Here is a 5,794-nt window from a genome sequence, read left to right on the forward strand (position 1 = left end):
GGCAGATGAAAGGGGACAACTATGAAGTGATGGTGGATCTGCTATAGAGTTGTGCACTGGATCGAGGCAATCATCCATAAATCATTGGTAAAGGTAACAAATCAATTTCTCTCCCCAACCCTATTCCTCTGTGTGTGTTCTTGCTCCGAAGATTGAGGTTGGATATCATTCTGCCATTAATTTCAAGATGTTTGCTCATTCTGGCCCTAAGGATGGATGTAAATGGCTCACAATATGTTTGAGGAAATGCCTATATGCAGTGAGTATATATGCAGTTCTTTACTATTTGATCCGTGGTGACTGCTTTATATGAAAAACTTATGCGGTCCCTCTGAGTGTTAGTTCAATCCGTCTCATCATAAAAGATGGCTAGAAGTTTTATTTTTGGTACTGCCTTTTAATATTTTAGGAGAGAGGGTTGGGGGCGCTTGAGGCGACGGCGGAGGAGCCACTCTTGCCGGCTGCAGCGACTACTCCAAGTGGGGGTGGAGCGAAGCAGCGGGTTCACGCCAGGCCGGGCCCAGGACAATGACTTTAGGGGTGCCGTGCCCTGCATATTTCGTCGGGGTAAATCGTGCTAGCTTTCAGATTATTCATTTTTGTTTTACTCTGTCAAATATCTGCTCGGATTAGTTAACCAAGCTATTTAATGACGGTGCAGATTTGTTCCTGATGTGAGAATGTATATGTTGAAAATGGAGGAAATGAGATCTTAGGTAGTCAGGCGTGTGCTTGCAGTTGCAGTAACACAGAGATGGTGGCAAATAGTTTGAGTCTAAAGATCATTTGTGTCCCTCTTGTCTATTGCTTGTGGAACTGTAGAAACAACGATTAATGTGATGTATGTGAGGGGCCATTAAAGTGACTTACCTGGTGAGAAGATGTGTTTGGCATTGATTAAGAATCGTCTGATTGTACTGTCTTCCTTTAGGAGAAGATGTGTTCATTGCTGAAACTAGATACAAGGGTGCTTCCTTCTTCCAAGATATTGACGAAGCCTGGCTAATCAATGTCACTCCAGTTGATGATGTTATGAAGCTTCCTTCAGTAACTGGTATGACCTGACGCCGGCGTTGTTTTGTGTTCAGAGGAGATGAGCTGTTGTATTCTTCCTTTTTATAGTTGTTGCAGGTTTTGCTAGATCTAAATCCATAGACAAAGCACTGATTGTTTGCTCTCTTGGAGCTATTATAATTTGCACAACTATATTTTAAGATTCATTTTGCTTACATTCATTTAGTGAAGCCCCTGCAAAAGTCAATATTCATTTGAGTGGTGACGACTGCACATGATTTTTTTTACATTCATTTTTAGTGAAGAGCTCCAGTATTTCAGGCTAGCTTGGTGGCTTCCATATGAAATGATGAAAATTAATAATTGAAACCGAGATATGCAAAACCTACTAGAGTTAGGATTGTTAACTCGTTTTAGTGAACATGCATGTGTATAACCTTGCTGTTGTTCAGGCAAGTGGGTGCTCCCTCTCCCTCTCTCTCTCCCACTCCCCCCGCTTCGTTCCTTGAACCTTCAACTCTCTTTCTCCCACTTCTGCTTCACTGCTTGAGCCTTCAATTAATTCCGTACACTGCACCAGCTAAATTGTACAAGTTCTTATTTATTTATTTTGTATTCTTCGTTGCATTTCTCTCTCCCTGTGTCTTAGCGCAAGCTTGTTTTCTTCTTGATCACTTGTACTTTGGTGCCTGCCATGGTTTCCTTCTTCTGATTTCATTCACTTCTTGGTTGGTTTCAAGAATGAGAGAGATGGAGGCACTGGAGAAGAAAGGGCACAGATCCTTGGCCAAACCAGTGAAGCCCCCCTACAATACCCCATCCAGGCACAAGCGTTCCAAAAGGTTGGAAACATTACCTTTTTCTCAGGTTGATTGATGCTGATAAATGCGTATAAAAATGTATTTATGATTTGAGTAATGGCAGCGATTTAGAGGAGAAAAATGCAAGGATGCATAGCCTTCTTCGCAGAAAGTGTCTAATCACCCAAAGCCAGTAAGTTTCCCCTTTTGTTACCCTTTTTCTTGTGCTTCATATACCACTGGTTCTCTGCAGATTTGAGATTTTTTTTTGTTTTGTTTCTGTGGTGTCTTCCAGAATGGTAGGAACTCAAACTCTCGTCTGCAGAATGAAACCAACAAGGGAATCCATCCCAAGAGTGACACGCAAGACATCCTGAGAAAAGAGACAGGAAGCAATTCTTTTTTTTCTGTTCTTACTAGCTCACATGCAGAAGAAATCAGAGACTGCATCTTGAAAGAATTGTTACAACATTTTCATTTCTGGATGCACCCAGTATTTTGGTCTAATGGGATGACGATGATCTGATGTAGATTGTGCAGCTGGAGAGGCACCTTGACCATCAGCAAACGGTGCACGGCGCACTGGAGAAAGCGTTGGGTCCTAACTCTGCTCAGTTACTCTATTCAATGAGAGCGCAATCCTCAAGGTGACACTTGTTTTTACTAGGACATGTATAGTATAGTATATTCCATCAGATGAAACTGATGTTTTCTTTGGCAGCCAACTAACCAACTGATAAGGGAGGTTGCCACACTGGAGCTGGAGATCAAGCACCTGGAGTAGTACCTCATAACATTGTACATGAAAGCATTTGAGGAAGCACCTACATTGAGTTCACGGTCTGCGGTGCTCGAGGAAACACCAAAGGTAAAGGCGACTGTCGAAAGAGGTAGTGATGCAATGCTCCATTGCAGCTGCCTCCCCTTAGCAAGAGGAGGAATGGCACATGGAGGATTCCTCTCCGTCCAAATGCCCAACGAAGGGTCGATGGTCATGAATCAAAGTTAACTTCCTCTCTACTTATCATTTAACTGCGACAAAGAATTTGAGCCAGCACCAATACAACTGTCTGATGCTTTGCAAAGTAGGCATTAAGAATATGAAAGAGAACTTGCAATTCCATTTGTCAATGTGCAGTGCCAAAGAACACATTTACATTTTGCAGGTATGTTTGTTTCATACTTACAAAATAAGTGGCATGGTGCCCAGATATTTAACTCATAATTTGTCATTACTTTCCACTTCGTTTATACATATGTTGGTTCGAGCAATGCATTAGAATTAATCACAAATTAATTTTCTTAAGATTTCATTTTCCATTGCTTGTTTGGTATTAAGATGATGACTGACATAGGCAGATAACAAGTTAACAACGACATCAAGTTGTCGGTAGCTGCGACATCAACGGATGGAGGGTACACCTGCTGTAGCGGACTTCGTCGTCTCATCGACAAGCTCACTTGTGACAGTACACCAGCTGCAGCTCTGGCGAGACGCTGGAGCTCATGGCGGCGTTCATGGCGATGTGCCTCGTCTGTACCTGAACTACATGTATGTGCGATGCAGGGAGGGACGGTGTGCATCGGATGGGACCCGGCACGGCACGCGGCCGATGAGGAAGAGGACCAGCGGACGGGGCTTGACAAGGTGTCGCTGGCTGCCATGCTGGTGTCCAGATTCAGGGCAGAGTGCGTGGAGGCACCAAGAAGGTTGGGGAGGATTGCGTGATATACCTGTGCACCATGCAGGATGGATCCGGCATGGCGGCCGGGCCGACAAGGAAGAGGACCAGTGAAGGGGTGCTCGACAAGGCGGCGCTGGCACCAATGCCGGTGCTCATATTCAAGGCAGGGGCAAGGCGGAGGCCCGCGATGGTGCAAAGGTTGGTAGCTGCTACATACGTGTTGCTTTATGATCTTGCCTTCTTGGAAGTGTGGGTGTTGCTTCAATTGGAGCCAATATTTTTTTGCCATGACTTCTAGATTGTCATACTACTTGACTTTTGCATCAGTGATATTTGAAGTTATTCAAATGAATTTGTAATTAAGTTCGTATAGTTGATGATATCTGGCACGTGTATGTGCTAACAAGAGCTGAACAAACTAGCTGAAGGGGCACTTACCCAGCTAGCACCGCCGAGCTACCGCTCAGGCGGCGCGCCACGGGCGCGCCCCAGCTGCTAGTCCTCATGCACTGGAGCATGCATGCTGCCTAATGTCATAGTCGCTCCAGCTTTAGACAAAAATCGGAGGTGAATACTACTCCCTCCGTCCGAAAATACTTGTTATCAAAATGGATAAAGGAGATGTATCTAGAACTAAAATACATCTAGATACATCCCATTTTATCTATTTTGATGACAAGTATTTCTGAAGGGAGGGAGTACAATGACAAAACATTGTATATAATGCTAAAACCTGTACCGAATCTTCTAAAAAACAACCAAACGGTGAGTACAAACTTCTACTATACGGCAGAAAACTCATCAAGCAGGAAATACATGGAAGCGCAAAGATTCAGTCCAAACTTCTGAAGACATTCTAAAGTAGATTGTCACCAGGCATCAACAAATGACAGCCACATTACAACCAGCCATGTCAATACATATTAAATAAATGGCCTTGAACACATAACACTGGTGCCATGTGAGGAAACCATTGTAGTTGCAGGAGCTGATCGCTAACTAAAGTTAAAACAACAGAAATAGCCAGTGCTTGTGCAAGCTTGTGCAAGACTAGCCAAAACCCTTCAGCAATATCACTGGCTAGTACTACCATAGACTAAACTGGGGTACAGCCAGAGGCTAGCCAGATGACTGTAGTCCGACGGGAATGCAACACCATAATAAAGGTTGTGAACAACGCCTTTTCGCACTCGCTGGCCAACCTCAACAGCAGTCCAAGTTTCATCAGGATCATCAAATAGCTTGGCAACATAAACGCAGTTACTTTTTCCTCCCCATCTTTCAGGGCTCATGCAAGAAAATGCAGGATTCCTCCTATCAAGGCTAACAAACAGAGCTTGATTTTCCAACCTCTCCTTCTTCACCCACTTGGCTGGCTCGACAGAAAAGTCAAGGTGAAAGACCTTAAAGAAGCTATAATGTGAGTCATTCAACTCGTCAGATCCTATGCGGAGGTCAAGCATGAGAAGCATGTCACCAGAGACCACCAACCATGGGCTAATAAAAAAGGATTCAGGGTCCCGCGCGATTTTTATTTTTTGCATGCTGAATTCAGGTGACAAGTGTATGGTGTGGAGCCTCACAAGAACATCCATGACAAAGATGACACCTTTGAAGAACACTATCTGATGGATGCGTTCACCTTTAAGGGCAAGAGGGTGTCCTGACCAGGAGTTTGTTCCAACCTGCCACTCAAACATGGAGGTTCTCGAGCATAGGAGGAGGCGTGAGTTGGGTGAACTATGTGGACCTGTAAGAATGCCTATGCCACAAAAGTACCCAAGGCGGTTGTTGGATGGAAGTTTGGGGGGATTAACCTTGGTACCATTGTGCACATCGACAAGGAGACAGTGCTCCTCATAGGAGAAGATAAGATACCCATATGAGCAGCCCAAATAGTGCATCTGATTTGGAGTGTTTTGGGGCACAGAACAGCAAAGGGATACATTTTTGTGGGTAGGATCACTCAGCTTCCATTTGCAGTCAGATAAAAGGACGGGCTTAATACCATGGCTATGCGGACGAGCATAAAGATTTGGTTTTAGGTGCAAAGGCGGAAAGTTGGAGCTATAAATGGAGGGGAAGGAAGAAAATGCAACACGCCAAGAGCGGCAAGTGCCTATAAAAGCAAGGAAGTCGTGAAAAGAATTAAAAAGAGCAATGATCTCATGAAGCAGGGTGTCCGGGAGATCTGCACAAACATGAGGTCCTGGCGACAGCAAGGATGATGTAGAGTAGAGACCCTAATCGCCCGATCTTTCACGAAAGGAGCGGATCCCGGGGAAATCACGAAGA

The 5,794-nt window shown here is 44.4% G+C and overlaps 1 long non-coding RNA gene across 4 annotated transcripts; it reads left to right on the plus strand.

Moving 5' to 3' along the window:
- LOC119330278 lies at positions 1–3,871 on the plus strand. 4 transcript variants are annotated; one of them, XR_005160002.1, is made up of 8 exons: positions 1–93; positions 410–567; positions 662–1,054; positions 1,755–1,856; positions 1,939–2,007; positions 2,110–2,461; positions 2,536–2,980; positions 3,170–3,871. It is a non-coding gene; the product is annotated as an uncharacterized LOC119330278 (long non-coding RNA). The 4 variants fall into 4 exon arrangements; XR_005160000.1 differs by having other exon boundaries at positions 662–841; positions 932–1,054; positions 2,536–3,871; XR_005159999.1 differs by having other exon boundaries at positions 2,536–3,871.
- Positions 3,872–5,794: the final 1,923 nt, after the last annotated feature.

The sequence above is a fragment of the Triticum dicoccoides genome, chromosome 7A (assembly GCF_002162155.2).
Source record: "Triticum dicoccoides isolate Atlit2015 ecotype Zavitan chromosome 7A, WEW_v2.0, whole genome shotgun sequence".
Lineage (NCBI taxonomy): Eukaryota > Viridiplantae > Streptophyta > Magnoliopsida > Poales > Poaceae > Triticum > Triticum dicoccoides.